The sequence below is a fragment of the Arachis hypogaea genome, chromosome 4, assembly GCF_003086295.3.
Source record: "Arachis hypogaea cultivar Tifrunner chromosome 4, arahy.Tifrunner.gnm2.J5K5, whole genome shotgun sequence".
NCBI lineage: Eukaryota > Viridiplantae > Streptophyta > Magnoliopsida > Fabales > Fabaceae > Arachis > Arachis hypogaea.
The window spans coordinates 122215991-122239202 of NC_092039.1; positions in this window are offsets into that span (position 1 = coordinate 122215991).

Below are 23212 nucleotides of genomic sequence, written 5' to 3' on the forward strand. Positions count from 1 at the left end.
AATAATAAAAATAAAAAAACAACGGTCACAAAAATTCAGTATGCTTTTCTTTCTCTGTTTATAAAAACCTTCAATTAAGTACCCTTGAAATTATTATCATAATCTTGGACATTTAGTAATTATGCCAATAATAGATAGATTATGTAAAACATGACAGAAGAATATAAGCAATCATCTCATTATCCTCTAAGCCAACATTTACATGTACATCTAACTTACTATCATTGTAAAATACACTCAAATTTTTTCATATTATCACACAGTTATGACTTAATTTACAAATAAAGCACATATAAGATAATGAAAATAAAACTAAAATTTGACGTGATTGCAATTAACATAAACTAACATTAGTTATAATAACTGCTACTTTTTATTTTGTCTAAATCTTTAAACGTAATTTAGCTTTCAATATAATTCAAGAACATAGCAAAAGAATTTTATGAAATTAAAGTAATAAGACTAGAGTTTTATTTAAAACTGGTTTCATTTCGAAATTCAAACGAGAGAATTTCTAGTAGAGGAAATAAGTTGCTGTTGTGTTAAGCATTCTGCAGAAAAATCAGATTTGACATCCACAATTCAAAAACTCACCATAACTCATAAACTTAATGGAAAGGTCTCAAATTCACCAGTCCAACTCCTTAAATTTCCAAGCTTAATCCAGACTTGGTCCCTTGCAATTCCGATCATCACAGAATTAATTATAGATTTTCAAAGTTTCTAACTTCATTTAAAATAATGCAAAAAAAATCAGGTTTTATAATTCAACTTTGAAAAATCATAACTAATTCTCCAGTTAATACGAAACCTTCAAAATTGAATATTAATAACTATACTTATAGTTCGCTTAGCTTTTAGTCTCATATCATTCCAATCACTATTAAGTTACTGGTTCACTTTCAAAGTTGCCGTTTTATTTCAAAACACAAATTTTCAGCAAGTAGTTTAGTATTTCAAAATTCAACCCTTTTAATACCTCTCAAAATCAATTCCAAATCAACCATCAGTCAAGTTCACCATCATTACCATATATCAATCAACCATCTTAACGGCAATCAATCCAATGTAATCCACCAAAAATTTAGAATTCCCAGTAATTATTGGTCAAACAATTCACGATTCACATAATCAATCAATATCACTAAATCAACAATTCCAATCACATTTTCACAGTCACAATTCAGCCTTCATTTAATCAATCAATTACTCACAACAATTAAACCTATTTGCAGTTATTCAATAAACTTTATAGGCATTCTAAAATTAAAAAGCATTTAAAATTAAACCCCCTACATATGCAACAATTCAAGGTTTAAACCAGAACATGGTTAACTTGCACAAGGTAAAGTAACTTCAAGCAAAATGCTTTTTCAGATCATAAATTTGGAACTAGAAAATGGCTAAAAATCAGTAAACGGATTAGGAACTTGTGAGTAAAGGGTCTTCAATGAAAATCCAAACAAGCAAAGCATTGCAGAAGTGCGAGGGTAAAACTTGCATTGATTAAAAGTTTAAAACAAAGATCTATAAAGGAAGGAATCTTGAACATTCAAAGCACTTTTTTCATAAAATAAATAATGTTACAGTATTCAAAAATCAAACAAATATAATGCATAAAAAGAAAGAACTAACCAACAAGTACAAGTTCAAAACTTTTGAAAGGTATTGAAAATAATGCTCAACTCGGGTGTTGAAAAACAATAAAGAATTTTAGATTTCAGAACATGATTGAAAAAGAAATAAAGGAGGAAAGAAAACCTTTCTTCAAAATTCAATACAATATTCAGTACACAATAAATTAAACTGGTTTGAGTTGTTTTTCACAGTAAGGTAAGAGTATTAATCCAAAGTAGCGTCAACCAGTAGAAAAACGAAAAAGAAAAAGAAAAAGAAAAAGGAAGCACGGGTTTTGAAGAAGTGATTACTACACAGAAATTTCTATGCACAAAATTCATATCCCATACTTTGCATGCTATTTTGAGTCTTTTTACCATGAAAAATATGAAGTGCTGTCAGTAACTGAACAGAAGTAAAATGAGTCAAAATTGAAATCCAAAAATTTCATAATCAAAGGAACCATAAGATTGAAAAGGGAAGAACTTGAAGGTTCCCAGAAGAAATAGTGCCCTTGAAAGAAAAGCCACGTTCAACAAACAAAACCATAGCAGAACAGATAATCAAACAAAAAAAGCTCAATCAAACTTTCAGATCGAAAAAGATCTTCAATTCAATTAACTGATCATAAAAAAATTGCCACATCTAAACTGAGAAAATTATAATTCCAATCCAGCAAACAAGAATAACACTCCATGCATATGCTTGTCACGTAGTTCTTCTACCTGAGCAACTGAATAACAGTTTTCAAAATTATCGATTCGAAAGAAAGAATCACGAGTGGTTCAAAATTATGTTAACTTCAAAGATCATCAACATAAGAAGATCAAACTTGTTTTATCGAAATCCAGAACAAAGCATCTCAATCAGCAGCTAAGTAAATCCACAATCCACAAATTCAAATTCAGTTCTATAAAAGGAATAAGATAATAATTCACAACAAAAACATATCGAATCTTCTAGATAATGGATGAAATCTTGAAATCGAAAACCATAGAAAACAACATGAAAATGAAGAAGATTAAAGCAAATATTCACAAAAGCGAGAAAGATTAGAAATAGCTACAAGGCAGGAATCGCGAACCGGAACTGGAACTGAAACTTGCAAAAACACGTTCGAGAAAATCTACCAAAGGATAAGTCAAAATTGGGTAAAAAAGGACAAGAGTAGTAAGAAGTGGCATATGACAGATGATCACAGTAATCATAAGACAACAATGACATAGAGGACAAAGAGGACATTCCTATAGGCCTTTGATAGTGCCACAATTTGTACAAATAGGCGCGCTTCTATTTATACAACTGTGATCTTACCATAGGACACTTGCTCCATATTATACAGATTAAACTTAAGCTCTGATACCACTTTGTCACAGTCCAAAACGAGCCATGACCGGCGCTCAGAAAAATAATCCCTAGCAAGCCTAACCGACTCAAAGATAAATTCAATAAGGAAATTACAAATATTTTAAAATAACTTTACAGTTTCTAAAATGAATAATTACATATTTTTAACAAAAGGTAAAATAAATAAATATGAATGGATCCTGCATGTAACATATGGAGCATATACATCTAGGACTCGACAAAAATAAATACTCATTGCAGATCGTGACTCTTGATTAGAAAGTCTCACATAGTCAAGTATTTGTTCCTGAAAAATATTTTTAGAAAAAGGGATGAGTTTTCCAACCCAGTGACTAGACAATACATCTATAATCCACATGAGACCATATAAACATTATTATCAAAGTAATTTAAATTAGAAAATAGCAGTTGATAATAATAAGTGAATCAATAAGGGAGTTCTCATACAGAAATCAAATCAAAAGTCCACACTTGGGCGGCTCCACCTCTAAGGGTAGCCCTTTCCTCTAGTGTGTCCGTACAGAATAATAGATCCAACGTGTGGCCTACACGTTAGGCTAGCAACGCCCCTGCTAGCTGAGGTCTGAGCCAGATGCATCTAGGTTAACGTCATAACTGTCGTTAACTACGGTTTTCTAATATGAGCCTCCCAAACCAATTCAAAACATATAATGTCACATACAACAAATCTTTGATCTTTCAAATATATAAGGTATCGAATAAAATCAAATCAGATAATACTTTCTCATCCAAATCATATTCAATCTTATTTCTCAATCTTAAAGCATTTCAAACATATTTCATAATTCCAAAATAAGTGAGTACCAACAAAATTTCAATACTTCAAAAATACATATTCGAGTAGAATCAAATGCTTTAAAATAATATAAAACTTCTTCAAACATTCATATAGTCTCATAAAAATATATAGTCTCATGTGCATATTAGAATGAGCTTAACAATGATAAATATTTAGTTCTAATAACTCAATTAGTAAAACCAATTTAAAATCCTTTGATAATAATCTTTGTAAGTATAACTAAATTCAAAGCACCGTATTTAAAAAAATATTTATAGACGTAAAGCCAAACAATTATAAATGTAAAGCCTACTCACAACTCGGTCCCAAAGGACCGAAGAAACTGAAACCGGAGTGCCAAATTAAAAGGGTGAAGATGGTTGGAATAGAATGGAACAAAAGAGCACAGAATTTGGACCGGGGTAGCGGCAGCTCCGACAGGCAGGCAGAACAGCAAACCGAGACGTAATGGAGCTGAAGCAGCAAACTAGTGGCACACAGTAACAACGGCTAAAGGCAGAGCAACGACAGCATCATCAATGGCAGTGGTAAAATAGTGGCAGAAACAAAACAGTATAAACAACCACTAACAGGCTAGAATGGCGGTAAAACAGAACTAACAAAGGTTCGAAGTGATTCCTGCGGCATTTTCAAAAGGGCAAGGACAGTGGCGGAAGACTCCAGTGAAGAAAGAATAGAGGACATTGCTGGGCAAGCTGGCAGAGGCTCCAGCGGTGGTTTTTTTGGCTACAACAACGCCACGCAGCTCGACGGCGGCCTCCTTCCACAATAACAGCAGCAGCGGTGGCAACACCCACCACTAACACCCCCTTGCCGGCGACAAGCTCCGTCGCGTTTTCCTTCCCCTTTCTCGAAGTCTTTCTCTTTGGGTTCCTCGGCAGCAGCGACAACTTGGTGCCAGCAAAGGCAGCACCTCCTTCCTCTTCTTCGTCGTGGTCTCCTTCTCTGTCTTAAGCGGTCGCTCTCTTTCTCTCGCACATGCATCACTCTTCTTCCTCGCGCCTCTCTGTGAGTTCCGTTTGCGATGGCGACGACAGACCTCCCTCTGCCGACGATGTCTTCCTCTCTCCTCTGATCCCCTCATTCTCCTTTCTCTCTTTTGATCTATGTGTGTGTGGGTGTTTGTAGGAGAGTGAGGGTGGGTTTAATTTGGGGATTAGGGTTAGGGTTTGGTAAAAAGAATAAGGGTATTATAGGGATTTTACAAATTTGGACCAGAGTAGCGACAAGATGGAGCTGGCGATAATTCTCAATTGTTGAAACTATAATCCAAACGCGTCAACGGAACCTTTGCTCTCAACCCAAAACTGCGGCAGCCGCACCTCAGTTCCAAACCACTTTCTCAGCAACCACAACGACTCAGACTTAAGGGAAACAAGTAGCGGCAGCATCTGTGGTGGTTCTAGCAACAACAGCGCCATACCCATTGACCAGAAACCCCGGCAGCGGCGACGGAAGAAGAACGACGACCTCAATGTGACTTCTCGGCGGCCAGAGGTGCAGTAGTGCTCGCGACAGCGGCGAGCCACTCCAACAACCCCTTGTGCAAGCTCTCTTCCTCCGGCAGCGACCCAGATGGCGACGACTCTCCACGGACGGTGACGGGTCTTAGCCAGCAGTGAGCTAGTCGCAACAGCTCCCCCAACAACCAGCCCTCCAGCACGACAACAACACAGGCTTCCCTCTCTCTCCTCATGTTTGGAAACAACACGGTAACAACTGGCAGCGAGGCATGGCGGGTTCGACGGCTTGGTGGGGAGGGCAGCGGCAGGACACGCAGCAGCGGTCCTCTTTTCTCCCTTGCAGCGCAGCTCTCCCTCCATTCTTCTCTTCTTTGTTCATGTGATTTGGGTGTGTGTTGTGAGTTTGTGTCCGTGCGTGAGTAAGGAAGGGGGGTTTGGGGAGGGTGACGGCTAGTGAGGGATTGAAGGTTGAGAGAGAGTGTTTGTGTGTGATTAGGGTTAGGGAAAAAGAAAAAGAAGAGTGGCCTACAATTTTGTTTTATTTATTTGCATTTTTTTGAGTTATTACATTCTTCCCTCCTTTAGAAATCGATCCCCGAATTTCAAACCAACTTACTATTTATATTATCTCTTCGGTAGTACAACTTACATCTATTTCATACAACTAGACCCTGATGCAAGAAATGTTGCATTTCGGAATAAGGAAAGAAAACAACATTGAAACAATCTTAACCGAAAGAAATATAACCACATCATGACACCATAAGTTAAATAATTTGCACAAACAGTTAGCAAGAACAAGGCTAAAAATCAAGCTATCTTAGCAAAGTTTTAGGAAAGAACTTAAGCACTTAACTATACAATGTTACATCTAGATACAAATTGAACTCAATGCATAAAGAAAAAAACATTTTGTGGATATTATGCAACGATCAAATGTTGGACATTTCCTTAATATTCACATATACAATGTAGCAAAAGGAATCGATATGAAGCACCATCAATCTCAAAGAACAGATGGCATAATTAGATTGATAAGAAAAATCTCAAAAGCACACTACAAACTCAAATTGAAGACCAAATAACATAGTAAAAAGTGTAAAACATATAGAGTAACACAAATTTCAACAATACACCCAAAACATAAAATAATAATTAAAAAGTACGGTCATATGAGATTCCAAGAGTTCGAGTGCAACTACGTGGTGGATAAGGATGACAAAGGAGAGAGACAAGGTGAAGAATTAAGCAAAATATACATAGCCAGATTCCAGATTTAGGGACAAACATAACCAACACATCAAACCAAGCATGCAAGATATAGCCAGTAAAATATTTTCAAATCATATTATGCATATTATCCTTAAATGTCAACTGATAAGGGATAAGAAGGTTAAACAGAAGGATGAATTTAATCGATATACAAGGCTCTTTAAGGACATTGTGAGAACAACATATTAGGATGAACAGTTCCGTTTACTCAAACATAGCATTGGCCCTAGCCATCCTTCAGGTTAGCAATTGACAATCCTAGATAATAAACTAACAAATGTGCTACATATACACCAACTGAAGACACAAAGTGGTTCATCATCAACTAGCTAAACAAACAGAATTTCATTAGTTGGGAAACAATACCACCAATTTAGCGAAGTTTCAAATTTCATTACTTAACCACCATTACAATGCAGGGAACTCAAGGAGCAATAGAATCACAGATTTAGTGAAGCTCACGAATATCGATAAGACAACAACATATTCCAATTAGTTGCAATCCTTAGCAACTTGAAACCCATAAGGTGATGCCTCAAAAAGGTCATACAACATAGGATCAATTAAGCAACAGACAAATGAATCAATATAACTGCCTCAAAAATTCGATCATGTTAAGAGCTTTGCAAAGCCTATATATCTTTGGAAGAAAAATGGTTAATATAATAATTTAAAATAGATTGTACTTATATCATGATGTGTGAATTTAAAGAATAACAGTGAAACTGATATCAAACCCTTAACATATGAAGAAATCCCAAGCTAAGATGTGGGCTATGAACCAAGGCAAAAGCACTAGTAATGAAACAGTCAATTTTTAGAATTTTCTAACAGACAATATTCGAAATACACTGTGATTGTTACGGTAAAAAAAATTTGGCCAAAAAGGAACAACTTAACACAAAACCCTCAATGTAAGGATTCTTTAATCAAATTAAAATCTTTATTGGGCAAACAAAGTAGAATCCACGACAGTTGGATAACCAACAAAATCAATGGGGTAATAGAAAATATTGATTCTCCAAATGAATCACAATTAGAAAAAGAAAAACCTCCTCTTTTTTTTTGAAACCATCAGTAGGAAGGAGTAACTAAATACAAACCCAACTACTAAATATCACCAGAATTTAAATCTACATAACAAAATCAACAATCCTATCAGCCAAGATGATCCAGCCAAAGGTACAAAATGAATTTATCTCACTGCCTTTCACAATTAAAACAAACGAATCAAAGCTTAACAAGCTATAAAAGGACAGGCTAATAAATTTATTACATTAGAGCACATAGTCTGTAATCATGCAATCATCAGAAGCATATAAAGCATTTGCACCCAATAAGCGATGATAGACCTGAATCAAACATCCATTCGCAACTCAATTCATTTCACAACCATCATTTAAGAAAATTATACAGTAACAAAAATAGCTTATTGACAAAAACATTTATGATGCTTGACATTACTTAATAACCAAAGAAACCGTCGGTATGTCACTACAAAGTAACACAACACAACTCTCTAAATACGTACAAGAAATAATTGTAAGGGCAAAGGCCATAGAGGTAAATAAAAAGATGTACAACAACAACTAAAACTACAAGCTAGGAGCATTTTAAGGGGGAAAAATGAAGAAACAAGCCAAATCCACAAACAAATTAGGCAGAGGAAAATAAAAATTCATGAGTCTGAATAATAGATGTAAAAAGGTATTGCATGTACAATAATAGTTTAAACTAGAGGAAAGGAGAAAAGAGAAACATAAATAGACACATCATGTGAACAGACAAGCTGAACCCACGAACAAAGCAAAGCAAAATAAACATTCATCCGAAAATTATTGGGAATGTGCCACTCTGAAGATGAAAACATGGTAATCCTATATATAAAAGAAACAATCACATAGCACAGATGCAGATTGCATGATAAGCACAACACTTGATAGTTTTGATATGTTAAAAATTAATTAGGTTTAAAAAATGTAAAAAAAAAAAGAAAAATAAACAAGGCAATGTCATTAAGCATTTTTATTGAGAGTGTGAATGCAATACTAAACATTTTTACATAAATCTTATAGTGCTGACCAGAGTAACTAATTTTTACGTTAAGCATCATGTAATGGACCACCAATAAAATAATATTGAGTAAAAGTTAGAACGGCATGCTGAAAGAGTTGGAACAATTTTCCTGGTCAATAAAATAACTAATTTTGAAGGAGAAAAATTCAGATGCTCAAGTGTGTCACAAAAGTATTGTACAGATCACAAGTTTATTATGACAAACTTCAATTCGAATTATCAAGCTCTCATCGTATCAGAGAAATAAAAATATTTATTAATCCGCCATATATATCTACAAATTAGGCATATGATCTCCAACAACACAAGTAATTAAGAGTGTTCATTACCTCCTTTCAATAGAAATTTTACAAGATAACGACTAAGATTCACCCAGTTATAGTCACATTAGTCACCAATTCAGCAACAAATAATATTATTAACTCCTTTATAGCAGCAACAACCAATAACCTTTTGGATCTCTCAAAAAAATAATTAACCAAAATTATTTACTTGTTAGTTACTGTAATAATCACCAATCAAGTGACACGAATCAACAAACAAGTATCTAATTAGTGGCTAACACTCATAGGCAAGCTACAATTTAACACATTCAAAATAATCATCAAATGCTTCATAATCACCATGATCCACAAGCTCAGCAAGCAAGTCTATAAAACTAGAAATTACCTATAATCTAAGAGACGCATTCACTTAATAACATATAGACAAGAACATCCTACCCTTAGTGAAGCTCAAACGTGTTTCCCATACAACCAATTATACTAAGTATAGAACTTTAGCACTCAGTTTGGTTAACATCCAAATGTCAATTACAACTATGGAAATTTCAATAATCTTGGACAAAGACAAAGCTTTCTCAAAGAAACTCATGCTACGGACTTAGTTTCTTTAAAATCAATTATCCATCATCCGTATTATAATTAGCAAACTTATTTAATATTTGTTTAACCAGAAACCAAATAAACACATTTCAAACGGATCATAACAATTAAAGATTGAACAAAATCTAAAACAACATAATAATTTAATGTCTTAAGGTAGATAAAGTAGGGTTAAATATCAATTCATAATATGTCCATTACTCAAAACATTCCATTTCCATGAAAAAAATTCCACAAACTTTAAATCTATTATAGAATAAGTCGAGATTGGATACAAAGGAAAGGAAAAGAGTGGCAAGAAGCGGCAGAGGTCACATGATAACAACCAAATGACAATAACGACATAAAGGACAAGGATAACAATCCTATAGGCCTCTGATAGTGCCACAATTAGTACAAATAGGCGCGCTTCTATTTATACGATTGTGATCCTACCAGAGGACACTTGCTCCATATTACATAGGTTAACATAAAGCTCTGATACCACTTTGTCATGGTCCAAAATGAACCATGATTGGCGCTCAGGGAAAATAATCCCCTAACAAGCGTAACAAACTCAAATATAAGATGAATAAGAAAATTTTAAATATTTTACAAGTTCCAAAATAAATAGTTATAAATTTTTAACAAAAATTAAAATAATTAAGAATGGCTAGATTCTGCCGAGACATATGGAGCAGATGACGTCTAAGAACTCAACAAAGAATAGGTACTCATTGCAGATCATTACTCTTGAATAGAAAGGCTCACATGACCAAATATTTATTCCTGAAAAATATTTTTAGAAAAACGGGGTGAGTTTTGCAACTCAGTGACTAGACAATACATCTATAATTGACATGAGACCATATAAACATCATTATTAAATTAATTTTTAATTAGAAAATAATAGTTGGTAATAATAAGTGAATCAATAAGGGAGTTCTCATCCAAAAATCAAATCAAAAGTCCACACTTGGGCGGCTCCACCGCAATGGGTAGCCCTTTCCTCTCGTGTGTCCTAACAGAATAACAATTCTAATGTGTGGCCTACATGTTAGGCTAGCAACACCCCTGCTAGTTGGGGTCTGAGTTAGATACATCTAAGTTAATGTCATAACCGCCGTTAACTACGGTTTTTCAATACGAGCCTCCCAAACCAATTCAAAACATATAATTTCAAAATACAACAAAACTTTAATCTTTCGAATATATAAGGTATCGAATCAAATCAAATCATATTATACTTTCTTATCAGAATCTTTTCTAATCATACTTTTTCAACCGTAAGACATTTCAAACATATTTCACAATCTTTAAACTAAGTGAATACCAACAAATACTTCAATGCTTCAAAAATAGATATTCAAGTAAATTCAAACATTTTAGAATAATGCAAAACTTCATCAAAAATATATATGGTCTCAAAAACAGATATTCAAGTAAGATCAAACAATTTAAAATAATGCAAAACTTCATCAAAAATATATATGGTCTCATGTATAGTTCCGAAAGTATAAACTTCATAAAACGAATTATTTAATTTTAATAAATCAATTATTCTAATCAATTTAAAACCGTTCAAGGCAAATGTAGTGAATATAATTCAAGTATCATAATAGATATATGTCAAAATAATTATAGATGCACAATCAAATAATTATAAATGTAAAGCCTACTCAAAACGTGGTCCCAAGGGACCGAAGATACTAAACCCAGAGTGCCAAATTCAAGGTAAGGAGGATTGAAGTGGAATGGAACTGTAGAATTTGGACCAGAGTAGCGACAAGATGGAGCTGGCAATAATTCTCAATTGTTGAAACTATAATCCAAATGCGTCAACGAAACCTTTCCTCTCAACCCGTAACTGCGGTAGCCTCAGCCTCAGCTCCAAACCACTTTCTCAGCAACCACAACGACTCGGACTTAAGGGAAACAAGTAGCGGCAGCATCGGTGATGGTTTCAGCAACAACAGCCCCACACCCATTGACCAGAAACCCCGGTAGCGGCGACGGCGACCTCAATGTGACTTCTCTGCGGCCAGAGGTGCGGTGGTGCTCGTGACAGTGGCGAGCCACTCCAGCAACCCCTTGTGCAAGCTCTCTTCCTCCGGCAGCAACCCAGACGGTGACGACTCTCCACAGACGGTGACGGGCCTTAGCCAGCGGTGAGCTCGTCACAGCAGCTCCCCCGATAGCCAGCCCTCCAGCACGACGACAACAACACAGGCTTCCCTCTCTCTCCTCGTGTTCGGCAACTACACAGCAACAACTGGCAGCGAGGTGTGGCGGGTTTGGCGGCTCGGTGGGGAAGGCAGCGGCAGGACACACAGCGGCAGTCCTCTCTTCTCCCTCACAGCGCAGCTCTCTCCCTCAATTTCTCTCTTCTTTGTTCATGTGATTTGTGTTTGTGTTGTGATTTTGTGTCCGTGCGTGAGTGAGGAAGGGGGGTTTAGGGAGGGTGACGACTAGTGAGAGATTGAAGGTTGAGAGAGAGTGTTTGTGTGTGATTAGAGTTAGGAAAAAAGAAAAAGAAGAGTGGCCTACAATTTTAGTCTATTTATTTGCATTTTTTTTAGTTATTACAGAGATATTCCTTGTATATGTATAGTCTTTATGAACACAGCATAAATGTGCATTTTTGGTCGGTTAACAACAACAGTTTTGTTGATGTGCCATATCAAGTAACATTTAGCATACAATGTAGCATCTCAGATCATTGGCCAACACCAAGTTGACTAATAGTTGACTAACTATAAAATAAAATTATTTATGAAATAATTTCAGGTCTTAAAGGTTAATTTTAAAATTCTGAGGATTACAGAAGAAACACATTTGCAATTTTCAAAACCATGTTCAACCAACCTCTAAAATGAAAATTGGAAGTAATATTTTGTTAACTAATGCAGGCACCAAGCGCACAAGAGGAAGCAGCACAAGCCTATGACATAACAAAAATTTAGTCCAAAGGAATTAATGTTGTCACCAACTTTGATTTAAGTCATTACATAACATGGTTCAAGTCTTCAAACCAATACTCCCAACATCCTAAACTTGAGACTCAAGTACTATTAAACTCTCAAACACTTCTCCATCCAACTATTCTTCATTCATCTATATTTTTATGATAATATTTTTTTCTTCTCTCACATTTAACATTTTGATGTTGGTTGTAATCCAATTTTGTTAGAAAAAATCTCATTTTTGTTATTAAATTGATCCTACTTAAGCTTTTATTCATATCAGCGAATACTTGTTTTTTTTTTTTGAAAAAAAATTGCTTCTGTTTACCTTCTACAAGATTTCCTGTTTTGGCATAAGCATGAGAGAGAGTATGCAAAGGGAAATGGATTATTTAAGCAAAGAACACAATGTACGACTTTACTTATATCAAAAATAGTAAAGCAGATACCTTTTTCTTACACAAAAGGAACACAATAACTTCAAATGCAAACACAAAAATAAAAATAGTCTAAGATTACACCCATGAAAAAACTAACATATAGACTTGTGAATTAAAAGATCCTCATCAGCAACCTAAAAACATCTCTAGCAAAAGCATTTCCCAGTGCTAACCCAGCAACAAGGCCACCCCCATATCCAATTAGAATTACCATCCAATTAAATTCAAAGAAAGATCCTGACTCAGAGTCTTGATCACCATCAAGTGTTGTTGGTAGTGAAAGCTTAGAACAATCTTCACATTTCTTCAGCAATTGAAACCGGCATAAACCTTTGTTTCCCACAACTGAATTTATCTTGAAAAGTGGAAAACTGTCTATTTTCTGGGATTGGACCTGAGAGATTTTTGAACATTGAAGAAATTCGAAAATGTTAACTCTGTGAGTTGTTAGGGGATTTCCCCTGACAGGCTATTGGTAGAAAGGTCCAATGCTTCAAGATTTGAAAGCTTTCCCAAGGAAAGTGGAATACTGCCAGTAAACATGTTATTTGACAAATTAAGCAAGACAAGCCTATTCAGACTTCCCATGATATCTGGAATCTCACCAGAAATTTTGTTACATGAAAGATCAATGGCTACCATGTAATGAAAGTATTGACACCCAAGATACTCCATGACAACCCCTTTGTTATGCATTGGAAATACAAACAAACTAAGATCAACTGAACAATGTTACAATTGATAAACGTCGTCCTTGAACTGTTGGTGGCTTGTGTTGGAAAGTGTCATCGTTTTGAAATTCTTGATTATTTCTGATGACAATTCTCCAAAAAAATCATTTTGAGAAAGATCAATGATACGAAGCTGAGGAAATGTGCATCTTAATAGACACTTTATAGCTCCGTGAAATTTATTATCACGTAAAAAAATAAGCTTTAAATTCGGGAGAGATCCTAACCAAAAAGAAAATGAATCATTGAAATGGTTATGACTTATGTCAAGAAGCTCTAGCATTCTGCAATTGACAAATGATCTTGGTAATTGACCATACAATTTGAGCTAAAATCAATCAACTGAAGTACATTTTCTTTCGCATAATTTTCAGGAATATTACCTATCAATTTGTTTCCTGCGAGCCTCAAAATGTGAAGAGATCGGCTAAAGCTTCCCAAACATGATGGAATCATGCCAACTAAATTGTTGGAAGACAAATCAAGATATACAAGTGATTGTAGATTACATATCAAGGGGGTACTTTTCCTATCAATAGGTTGTTGGAACTTCACCAGAGAATGTATTTTCATTGCCATGAGAAAGATTCAGATATCTTAGCTGTGAAAGCTCACCTATCTTGGCATAAATTTGAGAGTGATTGAAGTCATTGTCAGAAAGATCAAGGCTTCGAAGATGCACAAGTGAGAAAAGGGTGCTATTGGGATCCTTGGAACCATAGAGTTGGCTGCTACCAAGATCAATGCTGATCACATGACCTGTGAGCTCATCGCATTCAATGCCATCCCAGGAGCAGCAATCTATGGTTGGAATCCAAGAAAGAGTTTTAGGATAACTGTAAGGATTGTAAGAAGAAGGCTTACTTATAATGAAGGTGATGGTTATCAGTGGCTAAGAGAAGGGGGTTGAATCTTAGTCCCTTTTTTTTTTGCTTATTAACGCTTGCTGGTCTTAGAAATAACTTCTGGAGATTTTTTGCTTTTTGTCTCGTACCTAGCCACGATACTTTTTCTTTTTATCTTGTAACTAGGCAAGAGATATTTTTTCAGTTTTATCTCCTATGCAGTAGAGACAGAAATGGAGTAGAAGAGAGAGAGAGAATCACACCACGAAGTATCCTGGTTCAGCTGCCAAGTACAATGCAGCCTAGATCGAGTCTCTATCACAACAATGATGGAATTTCACTATTATCATCATGATTACATACACTAATTCTCCCTAGGAACTACCCTTCGTATCCGAGACAAGTCCAGAATCTAACCCCAATCCTGAACTTGACTTGGTCACCTACCAACCTTTCAACTGCTAAGTGCTAACCCAACTTGCAAGGAGATTCCCACAGAATCATGAAACACAACACAGATGTACAAAGGATCTCTAGGACATCTATGGATTTTTCTTTTAATTTTGTATACTCTGCCTTTTTCTGCTCTATGGCTTTTTCATACAAACCTCACTGTTTGCCTTTTTCCATGAGACTCAAGACAGACAAAACTAAACAAAAAAATTATAAAATGAAAAACATTGAAGGAGAAGAACTTCTGTTAGCTTGGGTAGCTATAAGAACTCTGTGCTTTACGCTCTTTTTCTCCTTACTTCAAGCCCTGGCTGTTCTCCCTTATTTATAGAAGGGGAAGCCTCCAAGGTTGAAACTGTTGAACGGAGCCAACTTCTTCTTCTTATAGCAAAAACCGGTTCGTCCAGAGAGAGGAGAGAGGAAACCGAATGCTATAACTAACATGCAATTACCTCTATGTCATCCCTTCTCACCAATCTTCATCAATCCGAGCTTTTCATCTTAACTTGTTCCCCAAGAAGGATTCCTGACCCTTGATGAGTCCTTGATTGCTTGACAGCTCCTCCTGCTCTTATCCTCTGCCTCATCCTCCACGTAGCTACAGTAGCTACCTCCTGTAGTGGTCGAGAAAAGGTAGAGACGAGCCATGCTTCCAAGGGATCTTCTTCCTCTGGCCGAGTTGGATTTCTTCCATTTTTGGGTATGGAAGGCTTGAGACTTCTTCACCACACCTTACCTTTAGTGGCAAAGATCTCAACTACACCATACTATAGATTTCCTTTTTCTTACTGCCATCATCATAATGGCTTCATGCCTGCTCCTAGCTTCACTACTACAGTGCCATATCTCTGATAGCTTGCAACTTCTTCTTCTCTGTGACATGACCAAAAGTGGTGAGAGAAAGGAGAGAGAAGAGAGAAAACTTTCAATGTGATTTGAACAAAAGAATTAAATTGAATTAATTTCCACTTCCCTTTTGCTTAGTAGCGTGTGTCATTAATGATGACAATCAAATCAATTACTATTTCTCTCTCATGGTTCCAATGCAATTAAGCAAGTTGAATAAATTTGAAATCCACCCAAAGAGAGAGTGAGGTAACCGAATTAAGCATGCAACATTTGCTTTCTCTCTTTTTTCAATTTTGGACTACACCCTTGTTGGTCTAGCAAAGAATTTAATTTGGGCTTGTTAAACAAAATCTGGCCCAACTTTCACAATAATAATTTAGCCACATATTTAAAACATTTTCTTGCATAAGGCTGATTATATTGGGCTTGTTTACCAAAATTCTGGCCCAATTATCACATCACTAGTTCAGCCAATTTATTAAGACATTAAGGCTGAAAATTCACTTCATATTGGGCTTGTCATTTTCGGTCCAAAACAAAATCTGCACACAAAATTATTAATCAATATATATGAACTTAAAATTCAAATTAATAATTTTGTAATTGTTTTAATAATGTTTGATCATCATCAAATTAATTTGGAGTTTTTCAAACTCATCAATCTCCCCCTTGATGGCAAACATTATTAAAAAAATTGAAATGAAAAGAGTAAGGATTAAGAGTACTCCCTTTGAATAATTAGAATCCTTCCCCTTTTCAATTGTTACCTAGCTCCCCCTTAATATATGCCATTTTACCAAGGGAAGCTTTACCTGTAACTTTTAAAATCAAGCATGTAGCCACAATGTATTCAACTTATGGAATATTTAAATTATGTTGAACAGCTTGATTTATGAGTATGAGTAACATGATAATCACAACCTGATTTGATATCATATAAATGATTTTCTGCTCAATGACAAACAAAATGCTTGAGTACAGAGTACATAGCTATCAAAAACACATTAGATAATTCTCAAAAATTTTCTGCCAAATCATTTGATTAAATAGACAAAATTTTCAGCAATCATATCAGAGCAACAATCATTCAATATAGCAAAAAAATTGTTAATCAAACAGAATTATCCAGCATTAATTCAACATATCAGAGCACAAGGGAATTATCCAACATTTATCCAATAATGATAATGCAGCAATCATTTCAACATAACAGATCATAAATCATAAAGCATGACCATTGGAACATGGAACTTATGTACACAGGGGTGATATGAATCAAAATGGTTTCAGCCCCTGTTCTTTCAATTTTTCCAACTTTTCCTCCCACTTTTGTCATTAATGGGGGAACCTGCAAAACAGACAAGAATATACAAAAATGCATAATATTTGTTTAATCTAAACATAAGGTCCAAAGTATACAAGAGCATACAAAATACTAAAATATCATAACAGAAACAGAGTTCAAAAAAATGACAAATAGATCAATCATCAGAAAGGTTAAACTCAGAGCCGTATTCATCATCCTCCTCTGCAGCCCCCATTTCTTTTTCAAGACTCTGAAGCATCAGATTCACTCTTTCTTTGCAATTGATCCAAGCTTTTTCATTCTCATACGCCTGTTTTTGAGCAGCTTTGTAGGATTGTACCATTAATTTTGACGTATTGGAGAATTTAGTGAGAGTCTCTTTGATGGATTCTGCAACCTTTGCTGGCTCGGTGGGGCACTTTCTAGATCACTTTCAGAAGATGCAGTTGGCACAGAACATTTTTCTTTGTTGCCTTTCATAGAACCCGAGACTCTTCCTCCCTTGATTGTGGAAACTTTATTTTCTACATCCTCATTAGTTAAATCAACATTAAAATATTCAAAGATGCATGTAAGAAAGATTAGTCTTTTTTTCACTTCTAACACACTCCCACATGTGTCTCACCATGAGATATGCAAAAGAGATAGGAGAAGAAGTAATAATTGCAAAGAGTACTAAAGTATCATAAATAGTTACTTTGTGGTATGAACCACTCTGAGGCATTAGAATGTGATTGATGATTCTGTGCAGAAGTGCTCTTTCAGGACCAAGAGCTTTGTGGGTCAGAATCGTGCCATCCAAAGCCGAAAAATTTACACAAGTCTGATTCAAAGAAATCTGGTATGAGATCCCAACCTGCAAATCCCATTTTTCCGTCATATAAGCAGCTACTCCTTCATCAACATATCCTAAGGCAGCACTGATTGTTTCTCTGTTCAGGGACATATGAACCCGCTTGACATATGAATGGATTGCACCATCAATAAACCTCATGTTCGCATAGAACTCGCGAACCAGGGTTGGATACACAGGTTTCTGAATACTGAACAAAGGGGTCCATTTCAGATTTTCAAAGAGAGTGACAAAGTTAATCCCTTTTGCAGTGAGAGATTCCAAGTTCACTATGTGGAATGCACATAAGTGACACTTCTTCAGAACTTCATTATGAAACTCATATGAAGCACATGAGTTAAATCTTCCTAGATCAAAGTGTGAGTGACCTTTGTTGTACTTATTTTTGAAATCAAGTGATTCCAAATTCGGTGGTTCCTTGGTGTTACGTAGAGCGTAACCTTTTGCACGCTGAGAACTGCGGCTAGCAGAGGGGTGAGGAGTTGATTTCCTTGGTGGTGAATGGGGTAGAGAAGATTGAGACTCCTTTTCTTCTTCTACAACCGGTTCTTTATCCTTTTCTATCTTCTTTTTGGATGAAGTTTTCTGAGCAATGACCTTTTTTCTCATGGTTTCGATTTGCTTGGAGGAAGGTGAAGGGGATGAGGAAGATGTATAGTGTATGTGTATGTGAATATGAGTATGTGTTTGAGGAGTTGAAGAAAATGGAGGATTTTTGGGTAGAGGGGTTCGACTACTTCTCTTGGGTGCTACCTTCTTTTTCATGTTATGAAAATGAAGAGAGGAAAGGGAAGATGAGAGAGTGACCGAAGAGGTTGGAGAGAGGTGGGAGGTTATGGGAGCATTAAATGCTTAGTGGAGAGAGAGGGTTATGTGGTTAATGACCATTAAGTGGCGTGGTCATCAACAAGGAAGGAAGTTTAAAATTAAAAAGAGAGGTTAGCTCCTAAAATCAAGGGAATAGGTGAAGGAAAAGATTATGATTTGACAAGAATACCTTCCCTACAAGATATGATGTGACAACATCCCAAAAAGTATTATTAAAAAGAAATTCAAAACTGCCAGAGTCATGGATAAGGTCAAAGAAGATTTGGTTGGGCCCATGATCATTAAAATCAGAATCAATCTCCCCCTGTATCAACGCCAGTTCATCACGTCCTCAATTTTGTCTCCTGGTTTCCTACGAGACAAAATAAACAGAATCAGAAAAGAATCACAATTTTTCAACAGAATTCAAATTCAACATACCCAAGCTATTCCTTAATGAATAGAATCTATCCTCACACAAGGGTTTAGTGAAAATATCAGCAAGTTGTTCTTCGGATTTCACAAATTGAATATCAATAGTACCTTTTTGCATACGTTCTCTAATAAAATGATATCTAATTTCAATATGCTTAGTTCTAGAATGCAACACAGGATTTTTAGAGATATTTATAGCACTCATATTATCACAAAACAAAGGAATACTATTGATTTTCAATTTATAATCCTCCAACTGAGTTTTTAACCACATTAATTGTGAACAACAAGCAGAGGTAGATATATATTTAGCTTCGGCTGTGGATAGAGCTACTGTGGCTTGTTTCTTGCTTGACCACATATTTAGTGAGCTTCCAAGGAAGCAACACATTCCAGAGGTGCTCCTTCTATCCACCCAATCTCTCGCATAATCTGCATCACAAAACCTTACTGCACAAAAGTTATCAGATTTGGGATACCATGAGCCATAATCATATGTTCCCTTAATATATCTAATGATTCTTTTGACGGCTGAAAGGTGGGATTCTTTTGGGTGAGATTGAAACCTTGAACATACACCCACACTTTGAACAATGTCCGGTCTAGAGGAGGTAAGATACATAAGTGAACCTATCATTCCTCTATACCGTGTTTCATTCACATCTTTGCCATCATCATCCTTTTCAAGCTTAGTGTTTGGATGCATTGGTGTTCCCATAGGTTTGGAATTTTCTAGGCCAAATTTCTTGATTAATTCTTTAGCATATTTTCCTTGGTGAATAAAAGTGCCACTAGGAGTTTGTTTAATTTGGAGACCAAGAAAGAATGTTAGTTCTCCCATTAAACTCATTTCAAATTCACTAGTCATGAGTTTTCCAAACTCTTCACACAAGGACTCATTGGCCGATCCAAACACTATATCATCCACATACACTTGAACAAGAAGAATATCATTATTAGATACTTTAATAAATAAAGTAGTATCGGTGGTACCCATTTGAAAGTGATTTTCTAATAAGAAGGCACTAAGCCTTTCATATCAAGCTCTTGGAGCTTGCCTAAGACCATAAAGAGCCTTTAAAAGCTTGAAAACATGATTTGAAAATTCTTTATTTTTAAAACCAGGGGGTTGTGCCACAAACACTTCTCTATCTATAAAGCCATTAAGGAAAGCACATTTGACATCCATTTGGAACATTTTAAAACCTTTATGGGTAGCTGGTGGACAAAATTGTGATCACTATTCTTTATACTTGTATGGATTTATTCAATAATTGTCTTTATTTGAATTCACAACTCCGTTCAACTAACCAGCAAGTGTACTGGGTCGTCCAAGTAATAAACCTTACGTGAGTAAGGGTCGATCCCACAGAGATTGTTGGTATGAAGCAAGCTATGGTCACCTTGCAAATCTCAGTTAGGCAGGTTAAAATGGTTTATGGGTTTCGAAAATAGAAATAAGAGAATAGATTATAAAAAGGGATAGAACACTTATGCAGATTCATTGGTGGGAATTTCAGATAAGCGAGTGGAGATGTTGCATGGCTCAAGGACGCCTGCTCTCCTACTGCTTCTACTCAATCCTTCTTACTCCTTTCCATGGCAAGCTGTGTATAGGGGTTCACCATCAGTGGTGGCTACTTTCAATCCTCTCTGGAAAATGATCCTATGCGGCTGTCACTCGCACGGCTAATCGTCTGGAGGCATCACCCATGGTTGATGGCTACATCCCATCCTCGCAGTGAAAACTATGCTCACGCACTCTGTCACAGTACGGCTAATCACTGGTTGGTTCCTGCGCCTACTGGAATAGAATCCCTTGATTCTTTTGCGTCTGTCACTAACGCCCAGCACTTGCAAGTTTGAAGCACGTCACAGTTATCCATTACCGGAATCCTACTCGGAATACCACAGACAAGGTGAGACTTTCCGCATTCCCAGGATCCTACTCGGAATACCACAGACAAGGTGAGACTTTTCGGATCCTCATAAATGCCGCCATCTATCTAGCTTATACCACGAAGATTCTGTTGGGGAATCTAAGAGATACGCATTCAAGCTCTGTTGCATGTAGAACGGAAGTGGTTGTCAATCACGTGCGTTCATAAGTGAGAATGATAATGAGGGTTACTTATCATCACATTCATCATGTTCTTGGGTAGGAATGAATATCTTGGAATAAGAATAAGAGAGATTTGAATAAAAGATAATAGAATTTCATTAATACTTGAGGTACAGCAGAGCTCCACACCCTTAATCTATGGTGTGCAGAAACTCCACCGTTGAAAATACATAAGCAAAGGGTTCAGGCATGGCCGAAAGGCCAGCCCTCTCCATGATCAAGTCACCGAATGATAAAAGACTTAAAGTGGTCAAAAGATGTCTAATACAATAGATAAATGTCCTATATATACTAGACTAGCTACTAGGGTTTACATGAGTAAGTAATTGATGCATAAATCCACTTTCGGGGCCCACTTGGTGTGTGCTTGGGCTGAGCTTGATCATTCCACGAGCTGAGGCTTTTCTTGGAGTTGAACTCTGAGTTATGACGTGTTTTGGGCGTTCAACTCCGGATCATGACGTTTTTCTGGCGTTTAACTCCAGACAGCAGCATGAACTTGGCGTTCAACGCCAAGTTACGTCGTCATTCTTCGAATAAAGTATGGACTATTATATATTGCTGGAAAGCCCTGAATGTCTACTTTCCAACGCCGTTGAGAGCGCGCCAATTGGAGTTCTGTAGCTCTAGAAAATCCATTTCGAGTGCAGGGAGGTCAGATTCCAACAGCATCAGCAGTCCTTTTGTCAGCCTTCTTCAGAGTTTTGCTCAAGTCCCTCAATTTCAGCCAGAATTTACCTGAAATCACAGAAAAACACACAAACTCATAGTAAAGTCCAGAAATGTGAATTTAACATAAAAACTAATGAAAACATCCCTAAAAGTAGCTTAAACTTACTAAAAACTATATAAAAACAATGCCCAAAAGCGTATAAATTATCCGCTCATCACAACACCAAACTTAAATTGTTGCTTGTCCCCAAGCAACTGAAAATCAAATAGGATAAAAGAAGAGAATATACTATAAATTCCAGAATATCAATGAATATTAATTTAATTAGATGAGCGGGACTTGTAGCTTTTTGCTTCTGAACAGTTTTGGCATCTCACTTTTTCCTTTGAAGTTCAGAGTGATTGGCGTCTCTGGGAACTCAGAATTTTGGATAGTGTTATTGACTTTCCTAGTTAAGCATGTTTGATTCTTGAACACAGCTACTTATGAGTCTTGACCTTGGCCCTAAGCACTTTGTTTTCCAGTATTACCACCGGATACACAAATGCCACAGACACATGACTGGGTGAACCTTTTCAGATTGTGACTCAGCTTTGCTAGAGTCCCCAGTTAGTGGTGTCCAGAGCTCTTAAGCACACTCTTTTGCTTTGGATCACGACTTTAACCACTCAGTCTCAAGCTTTTCACTTGGACTTTCATGACACAAGCACATGGATAGGGACAGCTTGATTTAGCCGCTTAGGCCTGAATTTTATTTCCTTGGGCCCTCCTATCCATTGATGCTCAAAGCCTTGGATCCTTTTTACCCTTGCCTTTTGGTTTTAAGGGCTATTGGCTTTTTCTACTGCTCCTTCTTTTTCTTTCTATTTTTTTTTCGCCACTTTTTTTTTTCAAGCTTCCTTTTTCACTGCTTTTTCTTGCTTCAAGAATCAATTTCATGATTTTTTTCAGATCATCAATAACATTTCTCTTTGTTCATCATTCTTTCAAGAACCAACAATTTTAACACTCATAAACAACAAGATCAAAAATATGCACTGTTCAAGCATTCATTCAGAAAACAAAAAGTATTGCCACCACATCAATATAATTAAATTAAATTCAAGGATAAATTCGAAATTCATGTACTTCTTGTTCTTTTGAATTAAAACATTTTTCATTTAAGAGATGTGAAGGATTAATGGATTTTATTCATAGCTTTAAGGCATGGTTACATACTAATGATCATGAAATAAAGACACAAAACATAGATAAAC